The sequence below is a fragment of the Pleurodeles waltl genome, chromosome 6 (genome assembly GCF_031143425.1).
Source record: "Pleurodeles waltl isolate 20211129_DDA chromosome 6, aPleWal1.hap1.20221129, whole genome shotgun sequence".
NCBI lineage: Eukaryota > Metazoa > Chordata > Amphibia > Caudata > Salamandridae > Pleurodeles > Pleurodeles waltl.
The window spans coordinates 1,717,922,206-1,717,936,823 of NC_090445.1; positions in this window are offsets into that span (position 1 = coordinate 1,717,922,206).

The following is a 14,618-nucleotide window of genomic DNA, read 5'->3' on the forward strand; positions in this document are numbered from 1 at the left end:
CCAGAGCACACACCAGGGTGCTTCATGCCTCAAGCTGCAGATGTGTACCGGGTGTTCTGTGCATCTCGACAGATCCCACACCAGGGTGCTCCATGCCATAGCCTGTAGGTGTGGAGCTCTAGGTGTTCCCTGCAGCCCCCAGATTCAACACTTGGGTGTTTCATACCTCAGTCTGTAGATGTGGAGCTCTATGTGTTCCCTGCAGGCCCCAGATCCCACACTAGGATGCACCGCACCTTAGCCTGCAGATGTGTATCTGGTGTTACCTGCAACCCTCCAGAGTCCAGACTAGGGTGCTCTGTGCCTCAACCTGCAGATGTGGAGCTGTGGGTGTTCCATGCACCTCTCCAAATTCCACATTAGGGTGTTCTACCCCTCAGCCTGCAGATGTGTACTGGGTGTTCCTTGCAGCTACCAGATTCCAAACTAGGGTGCACTATGCCACAGCTGGTAGATGTGACGCTCTGGGTGTTCACTGCAGCCCCCAAATCCACACTAGAGTGATCCATGCCTCAGCCTGGAGATGTGGAGCTCTGTGTGTTTCCTGCTGCCCTAGATCCTACACAAGGGTGCTCTGGGTCTCAGCTTTCAGATATGTACTTGGTGTTCCCTGCAGCCCCCAGAGCCGATACTAGGATGCTCTGTGCCTCAGCATGTAGATGTGGAGCTCTGGGTGTTCACTGCAGCCCCCAGATCCCACACTAGAGTGGTCCGCATCCCAACCTCTAGATGTGGAGCTATGGGTGTTCCCTGCAGCCCCCAGACTCCGCACTAGGGTGCTCTCCCCCCCAGCCTGTAGATGTGGAGCTCTGGGTGTTCCCTGCAGCTTCCAGAGCCAACACTATGGTGCTCTGCCCCTCAGCCTGTAGATGTGGAGCTCTGGGTGTTTCCTGCAGCTTCCAGAGCCAACACTACGGTGCTCTGCCCCTCAGCCTGTAGATGTGGAGCTTTGGGTATTCCCTGCAGCCCCGAGATCCCACACTGGGGTGCTATGCCCCTCAGCCTATAGATGTGGAGCTCTTTGTGTTCCCTGTAGCCCCCAGATCCCGCGCTAGGGTGCTCTGGGACTCAGTTTGCAGATGTGTACTGGGTGTTCCTTGCAACCCCAAGAGCCCACACTTAGATGGTCTATGCCTCAGCCTGCAGGTGTGTAATGGGTGTTCACTGCACCAATCCAGAACCCACACTGGGTGTTCTGCATCTCAGCCTGTAGATGTGAATCTCTGGGTGTTTCCTGCAGCCGCCAGGTCCACACTATAGTGCTCCGTGCCTCAGCCTGTAGATGTGGAGCTCTGGGTGTTCCTTGCAGCCCCACATCCCATGCTAAGGTGCTTTGGGCCTCAGCTTCCAGATGCGTACGGGGTGCTCCCTGAAGCTCCCAGAGCCCATACTAGGATGTCCTATGCCTCAGCCTTAGATGTGGAGTTCTGGGTGTTCCATGCACCCCCCAGATCCCACAGTAGGGTGCTCTGCTCCCAGCCTGTGGATGTGGAGCTCTGGATATTCCCTGCAGACCGCAGGGCTCACACTAGGGTGCTCTGCACCTCATCCTGCAGATGTGTACTGGGTGTTCCCTGCAGTCCCAGACCCCAAACTAGGACTAGGGTGCTCCACAGATGTCACTCACCTAAAGAGAGGGTGTTGTTTACGGGCCCATCCATGCCTCAGTGCTGCAGTTCTGACCATGCTTTCATGGCACTGCGATGTTCCTGCAGGCTCCCTACCACAAGGGATCTTCCAGCGTTTAAATGCCAATGTCCTTTGGCTGATGTAGTTGAACAGGTCAAATGGCTTACCAGTATCAAGTTCACTAACACCCTTTAATCCAAATGTGAATAATTTGTGAAATCCTCTGCTAAAATGTCTCCTGACCTCTCACCTCCTCCAACTGTTGATGCTCAGACAATAAATTAATCCTAAAAGTTCTGATGACCTAGTCCCATTTAACAGATACCTCAAGTGCTTGAGCTGTTTGTTTTATTGATTTGTAAACACCTAACCAAACACTTTTGCCATGCCAGACCACCTGAATGAGTTCGTTTTTTATGCAAAGTGAATTTGCTGACCGTCGGAAAATGGTGAAGTCTCATCCCTTTATGAAGAAACCCTCAGCTCATTTCAGTGACCCTAACAAGACCTTCCCTGTATCAAGTCTACCTTGAATAGGGAATGCGACCAAAGTTGTTTTGCCTCCCTACGCCCTCTTCACATAAACTCTAGCAAGCTCTTGTACTGTTTTCATCTAGATTCAGCCTGGGTGGTAGCACAGAGACTGCACTTTTACAAGTGGTTGACGAGTGCTCTGCTTCCTTCACTCAGGACAGTCCTGCTTACTAGACCCTTCATCTGCCATTTATATGGTCAAACATATCACACTGGTCAATAACTTTAAAAAAGAATCAGCCATTGAAGGTTCAGGGTTGTCCTATTTGTCTAACCAAGCTCAACTGGTTACAATTGTCAATGCAATATTCACCAATGCCAATTTGCAACAAGGGATTCCTTAAAGCTGTATCCCACCGCTGACCCCTCTTAAACTTTATCTGGAATCACCTGGGGCTATCCTAAGTAACTCTGGGATCTGTACCATCACTATGCCATTGATACCCAGATCTTTCTGAAGATCTTGTCCCTGAATGACATCTCTCTGCATTCCAACATCATGGGAAACGCAAAAGGATGCATGTTGAATCACAACCTAAAACACAACCCTTTAAAAACCGAGGGTCTGATTTAGAGTTTAACGGATGGGTACTGTGTCACAAACCTGTCTACCTTAGGCATCAGGATTTAAAGCTCTTGAAATATCTATTATCTATCTATCTATCTATCTATCTATCTATCTATCTATCTATCTATCTATCTATCTATCTATCTATCTATCTATCTACATATCTCTCTAACTATCTATCTATCTATCTGAGAAAGAGAAAGTTGTATGTATTTCAAACAACAATGGTTTAGTTAGAAAATCATTCCTCAGAAACCATACATCTTTCCCATTGTCATAAAAATAATATTTTGACATTTTTAGAAGTTTATTTACTAACGGGATATGAGTGGGGCTAAACAAAATAGTACTGTTTAGTTATTTCTATTTCATGTTTGTTGTATTTACTCTTTAATTGTTTTTCCTTAAAATTGTGTTTGCTCACAAATAGTTCCTGTAATGTTCAATGTATCTGTATTTGTTTAGTAAGTTTTTTCCTTAAAATTGGTTTTCCATGATTTGGTTTCCTCCAATGTGGTCTCTCCGCTTTCTCTTTCCGTTAATTCACAAACATCAAAGCAGAACACTTCCCAAGACAGTTGTGATGGTAAAGTCTGCTTTGAGGAACCCTGTTCTCCAGTGGACAAACAGATCCCAGCATTGGTAAAAGTCTTCTGAGGATCTGTGGTCTACCAGGGTTATGGATTCCTCACCTCTCATTTTAATTTTTTATTTTCTCCACAGCGACGACCACTGCAGCTGGAAACGTATCAATCCAAGACTTTAGTGACTGGCAGATCATTCTTATTAGCCTGGGGGCCATCGGTGGAGCAGCCCTGCTGTTGGGAGTCTTGTTTTGGGTAAGCATAAAACAGCTGTGATATCATTAGCATAGAGGTTTGGCAATGGCGGGTATTGAATGAGCGCTGGGGTTTGGCTATAACATGGCTGCCTGATCATGGCTGAAGCTTGGTAACAACATGGCTGAGGCTTGGCAGCAACATGGATGAGGCTTGGCAGCAACATGGCTGAGGCTTGGCAACAACATGGCTGAGGCTTGGCAACATCATGGTTGAGGCTTGGCTTTAACATGAATGAGGCTTGGCAACAACATGGCTGAGGCTTGGCAACAACATGGCCAAGGCTTTGCAACAGCATGGCTGAGGCTTGGCAACAACATGGCTGAGGCTTGGCAGCAACATGGCTGAGGCTTTGCAACAACATGGTTGAGGCTTGGCAGCAACACGGCTGAGGCCTGGCAGCAACACGGCTGAGGCTTTGCAACAACATGGTTGAGACTTGGCAACAACATGGCTGAGGCTTGGCAGGAACATGGGGGAGGCTTGGCAGTAACATGGTTGGCCAATCTACGTTGAGGCTTTGGAGCAACATGGCCATCCCTATCATCAGCGCAGATGCTTGGCAGCAACATGGCTAAGGCTTGGCAGAAATATGGCTGAAGCTTTGCAACAACATGGCTGAGGCTTGGCAGTAACATGGCTGAAGCTTGTCAACATGGCTGGGGCTTTGCAACAACATGACTGAGGCTTGGCAGCAACATGGCTGAGGGTTTGCAACAGCATGGTTGAGGCTTGGCAACAAAATGTCTGAGACTTGCCACAACTTGGCCGAGGCTTTGCAGCAACGTGGGTGAGGCTTTGCAACAACATGGCTGAGGCTTGGCAGCAATATGAATGAGACTTGGCGCAACATGGCTGAGGCTTGGCAACAACATAGCTGAGGCCAGGCAACAACATGGCTGAGGCTTTGCAACAACATGATTGAGTCTTGGGAGCAACATGGCTGAGGCTTGGCAGGAGCATGGGTGAGGCTTGGCAGCAACATGGCTGAGGCCTGGCAACAACATGGCAGAGGCTTTGCAACAGCATGGCTGAGGCTTGGCAACAACATGGCTGAGGCTTGGCAGCAACATGGCTGAGGCCTGGCAGCAACTTGGCTGAGGCTTTGCAACAACATGATTGAGTCTTGGCAACAAAATGGCTGAGGCTTGGCATGAGCATGGGTGAGGCTTGGCAGTAACATGGCTGAGGCTTGGTAACAACATGGCTGAGGCTTTGCAACAGCATGGCTGAGGCTTGGCAACAACATGGCTGAGGCTTGGGAGAAACATGGCTGAGGCTTTGCAACAACCTGGTTGAGGCTTGGCAGCAACATGGCGGAGGCTTGGCAGCAACATGGCTGAGGCTTTGCAACAACATGGTTGAGACTTGGCAACAACATGGCTGAGGCTTGGCAGGAACATAGGGGAGGCTTGGCAGCAACGTGGTTGGCCAGTCTACACTGAGGCTTTGGAACAACATGGCTAGCCGTATCATCAGCGCAGATGCTTGGCAGGAACATGGCTAAGGCTTGGCAGAAATATGGCTGAGGCAATGCAACAGCATGGCTGAGGCTTGGCAGCAACATGGCTGAAGCTTGGCAACAACATGGCTGAGGCTTGGCAGCAACATGGCTGAGGCTTTGCAACGACAATGTTGAGACTTGGCACAACATGGCTGAGGCTTTGCAGCAACATGGGTGAGGCTTTGCACCTCTTGGCTGAGGCTTGGCAGCAATATGGATGAGACTTGGTGCAACATGGCTGAGGCTTGGCAACAACATTGCTGAGGCCTGGCAGCAACATGGCTGAGGCTTTGCAACAACATGATTGAGTCTTGACAACAACATGGCTGAGGTTTGTCAGGAGCATGGGTGAGGCTTGGCAGCAACATGGCTGCCCAATCTGCAATGAGTCTTTGCAACAACACAGCTACCTGTATTATTGGCGTAGAGGCTTGGCAGCAACATCACTGAGGCTTGACGGTAACATGTTAGAGGTTTTGCAGCAACATAGCTAAAGGTTTGTCAGCAACATGGCTGAGGCTTGAAAGCAATATGGCTGAGACCTGGCGCAACATGGCTGAGGCTTTGCAACAACATCGCTGAGGCTTGGCAACAACATGGCTGAGGCTTTGCAGCAATATGGCTGAAGCTTTGCAACAACATAGCTGAGGCTTGGCAACAACATAGCTGAGGCTTAGCAGCAGTGTGGCTGAGGCTTTGCAACAACATGGCTGAGGGTTGGCAACAACATGACTGAGGCCTAGCAGCAACATGGCTGAGGCTTGGTAGTAACAATCTTTATGAATTCATTCATCCATCCACCCATTCACCTCTTAATTTTTCTATCCATCCACCCAACTGTTTCTCCATCCATCCATCCAGCCCTCCATCCATCCATTATCCATCTTTCCATTCATCCATCCATCCACATCATGTGAGCTTTCCAGAACTCTACTACAGTTGGAACAATCTCCTTTCTGAAACCTGCCCCAGAGCAGCAGAATTTCCTTTTCCATGCTCCTCTCTGAGCTGGGGACTAAGGATGTCTCTAGTCTCCCATTTGCACGTTGATGCCAAAGCTTTTCCATCACAAATATAACTCGCCCTGCAGGGGCCACTTCTTTTTATAAGAGCCCTCCTGCTGTGGGGAGATCTGTGGGGGCTTCTCTATGAGCCCAGCATCACCTCTTGAGGGGAGATAATTCCTATACTAACACTTTCATGTACAGAGCCCCTGATATTCCCTCTGTAAGGGTTCATTCATAGAAACATCACTCCACAGCTCCAACAGTAAAGGGGGTCATTAATGAAGATAAGAGATGTCCCTGATAGAAACGTCTCTGCACAGCTCCAGGAGTAAAGGGGGTCAGGTATGTTCCTGAGAGAAACATCTCTCCACAGCTCCAGGGTGTCGTTCTGTAAGGGGTCATTAATGATGATAAGATTTGTCCTGGTAGAAACATCTCTCAACACCTCCAGGATATGTCCTTCTGTAAGGGGGTCTTTAATGATGATAATAAGTGTTCATGATAGAAACATCTCTCCACAGCTCCAGGATGTCCTTCTGTAAGGGATCATTAATGATGATAAGATGTGTCCTGGTACAAACATCTCTCAACACCTCCAGGATATGTCCTTCTGTAAGGGTGTCATTAATGATGATCAGACGTGTCCCTGAGACAAACATCTCTCCACAGCTCCAGGATGTTCTTCTGTAGGGAGGGGATTCCTATATTGTCAGATTTCCATAGACAAACGTCTCTCCACAGCTTGAGTACATCCTTCTGTAGGGAGGTAATGTCTGAGGAGACCACATGTCCCTGATAGGAACATCTCACAACATCTACTTCCACCCCTGTGGAAGTTGTCGTTCACCAGAGCCTCCCTTTAGTGTGAAGTTCTTCCCACAGCAGTGGCGGTTGCAGGGTTTCTAGTAATGAAAACAGTCTTCTAGTGTCACCCATGTTTGACGTTGAGGAACATCTTCCAGTGAATGCCATCCCTTTGTGAACAACGTGAATCTGTCCTGACTACATCTCTGATGGTTTGGTGCTTCTATTCACACATCCTCCTTCCTTTTCTTTCAGCTTGCGTCAGGGCCACTGTCTGGGCTCTTTGGAGGATTCTTTGGGGGCTCATTTTCCCCAACAGCAGCTGCCAGTTCGGGGACCACCATGGCAGGGAGGACAGCAAACATGACCAGATACTATACCCACGAGGGACATCATGACGCTCACCACCATACCCGGGAGCACCCTCATGACCAGAGATGTCACACCCACGATAACACACAAAATCGCAGGTGTTCTGATGACAGTGACGTCAGAGATGCTTGTTACTTCCCTTGATTAAAGGGCACTGGGAACGCTTACCCCATTAAATTGCTGGAGTGGATTATGGACCAAAGCCAAATGTGCATGCTCCTTGTAGGGGCAAAGCAGAGGCATCTTTGCACTGGCTGGTAACAAAGGAAACCACTGGCTTCTTCACTTACTCTCCTGAAGACTTCCTGATCTCTAGGCATCCAGCAAGTCACAGGTACATCCTTGATCTCAGGGCCACCTCCAATGACAGCAACGCCTCCTCAAGCATCCTCCATCATCCCATCTCTTCTTATCTTGATAGACATTTTTTTTTTAAAGAAATTATACTTCCCACTTGCTAACAATGTAATTAAAACATGAAGCTCTTTTCCACACTAGTCTCTCTTGAACTGCTTCTTCTCCCACCCAACAGACCACCCCCACTTTCTTCTGGATAATGAGGTGTGGAATCCACACTCCTCCACTCTCTTTCAACAAGAGGCAAAGTCTGTCCACACTCATAGCTACCGCAGGGCAGAGTTGCAGGGACTCCTCAAACTCACATTAATTCTAGAACTATGAAATGTCTTCATTTGCACATATTTATTTCATCCGACATCTATTCTCTTGACTTACACTGCAACATATTTATCATTGATATTTATTTATATAACATGCTCTGTACATTTTCAATGCATTCAGCCCTTCTGAGTGTATGTGAATTCTGTTCATTTGGATGGTTCCTTTGGTTCAGCTGGAAGATTAGTATTAATGCACATCATTGATGGTGTAGCAGTGCCTAAGAAGACTGTCTGGAAAACCATCTCATGTATTTGTATTAAAATAAAGCTACTTGAACACAATTCTGTTCTGCTTCCTGTTTTACTCTTTACTAATGCAGTTTGTTTCTGCCCTAGGACATTGAGCCCTGAAGATAGGGGGCTATTTTATACACGCACTGCCAGGTGAGGTCACTGTCATCAGGCCTCATGAGATCCCTAATCCCCTGAAGGTCATCAGGTTGTCTAAGAGCTGCCTGACCCTGTTCTCTGTGTTGAGGTTTTGGGTAACAATGAATAGGGCATGTGGGGTAAAAGGACCACCCTTTGTTGACAACTTGCACTGCTTAGAAATTGGTCCTTCCATGAATGGGGCTTCTGATGCATGGTAGGATGGCTAAGAGCTCAATAAAGAACTCTTTAACTCGTTTTCCCTGATGTGTGCTTTAAATACATCCCAATCTACTGCCATCACACACCAGGTGTAAGATCTGATTTAGGGGTGGCTGAAAAATTCCATTCCACCGGCAGAGCTCACAGAGTTTTGCCCACTCCATGTTCCACAAGTTGGCGAGCGCGATCGTTAATATTCGTCCTAAACAGCGATTGTCAAGCACTAGAATGCCTCCTGGTGAAATTTCTCAATGCAGACGGTCGCAGCAGGTTGCGACTATTCCAGTTGAGAAAGCTGCCACTTGAGTAGAAAATCTACTCGAGTGGCAGAAAGAAGCAGTGCCCTCTGGCGCGTCACATGGTGCTGCTTGCCTTATCACAGCGCGGAAGAAGACCCAGCGCTAAAAATCGTCATAAGAAGCGCAAGATGCACGATTCTGCCTGCTTGAGAAACTCTGCAGAATCAGAATTTTTTTGTAACTCCATGGAATTCTGAGGAATAAATCTGTGCGACTTCCGCCCACCCCTACCTAAGCCCATCTTGCTGCAGGATCCATACATATCAGAGGTACATCATTTGGAAACCCTTTTACTCACCCAAGAAAGAAGCATGTTTATCAGTACGATCAGTAGACACAAAATAAACACAATAATCATAAGGCCAATTACAGGTTTATTGATTGAACACTCTAATAAAATCTTGAAAGTGACATCAGTATTCACACAAACAGAAACATTATTGCAAGACTTAAAAACCCTAGTAAAGTTGTTCACAAGTACAGATGGCCCAAAGGCCTCTTGTTTGAAGTATAGTTGTATTCTTACACAAGTGATGTGGGTAGAGACAAGTGTGAATATTGAAGTCCACGGTGGAGCTGATAGGCAGGAAGCAACAATTTATTACTATTTACATTTTTATTGAATGTAAACAGAAAAATACAACAATAGCCACATCACAAGAAAGATGGGAAGCAACCTTTACATGGATTATGAGTCAGCAATTAGAAAAATAAATAAAGGTGAGGAACAAAAGATTTAAGAAAGGCATAACATGAAATTAACAAAAATACATTAACTAGTTATCACTAAAAGCTCTGAAGTAAACTTGGGAAAAATCTCAATAACCTGAAAAGTTTAATACAAAATTTATACAAATCTGCAAAATAATGTTTGGGACCAAAAATCATCGTTCTTGCACTGTTCATATGGCACACAGCAGAAAAAGTTTTTGTGAGAATACCTTATAAATGTGGTGGATTCCAAAGGCAAACTCAGTGGGGCTGATCCCTCGGAAGCCAAGTGATTCTTCAGCTCTCGATGAAAAGAGGAAATCTTCACATAGGTGGACGGGTAACTTTTCGGGCAGCCCCACATCCATGGTTCCTAAGAAGAGCATCTATGGGGATCATTACGATCTCGGCTTCGATCTCGGCATCAGCGCTGACGGTCAACAGAAGACCACCAGTGGGCAGAACCCTCCGCCGGCCACATAATAAACATCCAGCTGGGCCGGCCAGCGGAAACAGTGTTTCTGCCACCCGGCCCAGCTGGAAGCAGGGCCTGCCAGCGGCAATGTAGCAGTGCTGTAGGTGCAGCAGCGCCCGTCGCGCATTTCAATGCCCGTAAATCGGGCAGTGAAATGCGCCACGGGGCTGTGCATGGGGGCCCCTGCACTGCCCATGCCAAGTGCATTTATAGTAATGTGTATACAAACTCTCCAAAACATAACCTAAGATTTTCATGTGTTCATCCTTGCGTTCATAAATTATCATCATATTCTTACTGAAGAGACACATGTTGAGGATTTTTTATGAATATTGATCTTCTTGTGTGCGTATCGCTTTTAAAATGTGCACTATGTTCATGACTAGAAGACTGACTTTTCATTTTGTTTACCTCTTTTTCTTCATCATACGTCTATTTGTGTGACAGATGGTGATTCAATGCTAAGATTAAATTATCCTTCACAGAAAGGGACCTTTCAAAACCAGAAATGCTCTAAAACCACAAATGTTACTTGAAAGATACAAATTTTAAATAAGAACCTATAGAGGTTAACTGAAAATGAATTTAACAATAAATGATATCATTTTATGACAAGTGAAGCTCAAGAATCTTCTTTAAAGCCACTGAAGAATGATTAAATGCTGGCAATTTCTTAGGACCTTTAGAAAGAGTCTATCTTCAAAGTCAATGTATGAGCAAGGTAACACTTTAAGAAAATTGTTACCAATGGCAAAACAGAAAAGGTATGAGTGGTATGCTGGTAGTAATAGCTCAGGTTGCATTCCGAACCACCATTTGTTTGCACCATACTCCATCCTATACTGACATTTCCAATATACAAATCAGCCTCGGTCCTGCTCCAATAGAAACAGTCCACCCTGAAGTGCATGGTTAGCTCTCCTATGTATGGAAATCCAGACTGGTGTCAGGCAACCTGGCCCTCTTCATTAGGGCGCAGCTTGAGAACAGGGGCACACTGAGGCCAGGACCCACATATGGGCATACCCGTCGCACTTAGGGCATCACATTGAGGAATAGAAAAAAGTGATAAGTGGAATGCTTGAGCATATCTCAGGCACTATAAATGTAACCCACATTGGTGAGGTACAGCTTGTCTTCAGTGGCACAGTGAGCACAGGTCTCATACGTAGACAAACCTGTCACACTTAGGGAGCATCAATTACAAAAAGAAGAAAGCAATAGGTGCAATGTTTGAAATATTGACAACCACTGGCATTTACTGTGGCGGTATTCCATCGTCTTTTAGCCACTAAGCCCCTCTAGATGTAGGCCAGCCAAAAGCATTGAATCATACCAAGGCTTCTCACTTACTCCATCTATCAGTACCATACGTTTTAAAGTACATGGAAGATGAATGGGCCTGGACACGTTTGAGATGGATGAAAAGGGACAGTTTATGTGCTATATTTGATAAAAAATGTAGAAAACAAATAGACATTTGCCAACTATGCTTTGAGGGATTTTAAGAAATACATACTTCAAACAAGCATTTGCAATGCAATGGGTCTTGCATTTGCTCAAGTTAGAGCTATTAGCGTTGTAAATTCCTAGCTGGACTTTTCTTGCCAATGAAATTCAAAATGAAAAGTAAAACAGTTGGCATAAGCGAACCGATTTAGAGAGCCATGGCTGCCATCAGCATTAGAGCAAAGCAAAGGCATCAAAAGAAAAAGAAGTTTGCTTGCAATCAAATGTATTGCCAGTCGTGCAACTATCTATGTAACAGGGTCAGTCTGCACAGCGGTAACAAAAAAGCAAGCTCAAGAACCAGTGAAAGTGATGGGTGTGTGGTGGGTATAGTTAAAAGCCCACAATACTTACAACAGGTCAAAGGGCTTGCGCGCTCACCCTAAAAAGGACCCTTAATGGCTGCGCTGACTCACAGAGCTAGGAAGTGAGTTTGAGAGATGTGACAAACCAGAAATAACAATGTAAAAGTAATAATTTGTTGAGTGACTAATGAGAAATATTTAGCTTCTGTTGGTGTTAAAGGAGATCAGGGAGAGGCTTACTCTCTTCTTCCTGTCCCTCATCTGTAATGATGAGCATGGTCACTTCAGCTCTTTCATTATAGGGTTTTAGACGGATGAAATGTATAATTCTTTTTGGGGTTTTGCAACTGCCTAAGTCCACCAAATAGGTAACTTCCCCTTTCTTTTCAAGAATGGGAAAGGGCCCAGACTATTTGTCCTGGAGAACCCTTGGAGCAACAGGCTCCAACACCGAAACTGTCTGCCCTGGTTTGAACTTTACCATAGCAGCTTTCTGGTCATACCAGAGCTTTTGCAGCTCCTGGCCGGCCTGAAGATTTAGACTGTTTTTTTCCATGTACTTTGCCATCATTGAATGCAGGCCAAGTACATAGTCCACAATTTGGGCTCTTTGACTCCAAGTGTTATTTTGGGCCAAATCCCCAATCAGAGAAGTGCCATTGGCTAGAGTGAGGAGAAACTCTCTGAACTGCTGAGGCAATACCACCCTCCTGGTTGCACCAGGATTGAGGTCTCTGGCCTCAGTGAACAGGAACCCATCCTCCCAATAAACCCTGTTGGTACCACTGACACTACCCTTTACTTCCTGTGCAGCTTGCTGCCTCATGATTTCAACAGTGAGATAGGTTATCTGCCCCTGGACAGATCCTCCATAGAGGGTCTCACTGGGCCCAAGAGCTCTGGGTGGTGAGGCCCAAGCTCTGCAGGCTCAGTTCTCCCTGAGAATGGCAAGTCGTCTTCCTGAGTTCTGACTTATGATCTGATTTGAAGCGGGTTCCCCGGCCTTGTCATCTTTTCTCTTGGGAGGCTGGTCCACTATTTCAGGACCCAACTCTCCTTTTTCTCTCTGAAGTTTACTCTGTGCCCTAGTCTTAACACAGGCCCATTCTGAGATCTCAAGCATGGCTGCATGGGACTTCAGTTCTACTTTAGCCCAGGGGGAATGCTCCAAGTCATTTCCCATCAGGCAATCTACTGGGATGGATAAGGACATAACCACCTCTTTTTGACATATTACTCCCCCAGTCAAAGGTTACCATAGCAACGGGATGCAATTTTGTCTCATTGTCAGCATTAATGAGAGGATAAGACTTCCCTACCAGGGAATGATTTGAGTGGACCAAGTGCTGAGTTACCATGGTAACACTAGCTCCTGTGTCCCTCAAGGCTTCAGCCTTCTCCCAATTAATCAAAGGGTGCCGCCTGTATTTTTGCGTATTACTTGGCCAGGCAGCACAGGATAATTCTACCCCTCCCTCATTGACTAATGTTGCCTATGTGGGATCACTGACATGATCAGGCCCCACCTGTTGGGATCAAAGTTCTTACCTTTGTACCTAACCCTAGATTGTGAGGAGTCTCTGGGCCCACCCATCTTTGCCTTGGGAGGTTTTTTGGCCTCTTTCTTTTGGTCTCCCCACCAGTAGTAGTTTCGGTCACTCTTGTTTTGACTCATGGTGTGCTGTCTTCTCAACTCCTGAGGGGAAAGTGTACCTTGGTCTAGGTGTTGAGATAGCCTCTCATTGTAACAATTACTCAGCAGATGCTCTTTCATGAATACGTTATACAGCCCATCATAATCTTGTACCTTGTTACCAGCAAACTAACCACCCAGCATTTTTACTGAATAGTCCACAAATGCTACCTAGGTTTGGCTCTGGGGTTTTCGAGCCTCCCTGAACTTTATGCTGTACTCTTCAGTTGTAAATCCAAAGCTCTCACTCATGGTGCCCTTCATAAGGTAATAGGATTTAGAATCCGCCTCAGTCAGTGTCAGCACTTTCCTGAGAATAACTCCAATAACAGTGTGCCCCAGTGTTTCTTTTCAATTTCCCACCAACAGTAGGCTCTTTCAATGGCAAAAAACATTTGACTACATCATCCCCTTCAGAGAAAGAAGGGACAACTCCTTTTGGGAGTTTGAGATTGAAAGGGTTCTCTATCAAGATTTGTTTGCTGCCACCAGAGATGGGTCCTAGGTCCAAACTCTTTCTTCTTTGTTTCAAGTTCTAAAAGCTGAGCCTCCAGGGCCAGTCTTTTGGTGATCCTGGCTAAGGCCTGGTCTTCCTCTGTGGGTGCACTAATGCTGGGGCTAGAGGAGTTATCTCATCCCCACTGTCCACATGGTCCTCTTCTCCTCCATATACTTCATCATCTACTTCATCTTTGGGATGACGTTTTTCATGCTGAGCCAACAGAAACCTAAGCTTCTCTGTGCTGGGGCTTTTTCCAGGACGAACCTGGTATAGTTGACAGAGTTTCCTTTACTGGACAAAACTATGGGGTTTATTTCAACTTTGGAGGAGGTGTTAATCCGTCCCAAAAGTGACGGATATACCACCAGTTGTATTACGAGTTCCATAGGATATAATGGACTCGTAATACGGCTGGTGGTATATCCGTCACTTTACCGTCACTTTTGGGATGGATTAATACCTCCTCCAAAGTTGTAATAACCCCCTATATGCCTGGTAAAGGGCTATGTCGAGGTCGTGGCTCTGGTTCTCTGCATCTGTCATGTTCACTTTACTAAAGCTTTGAATCTTTTATAAACTTAGAACCCCTTTTTGGA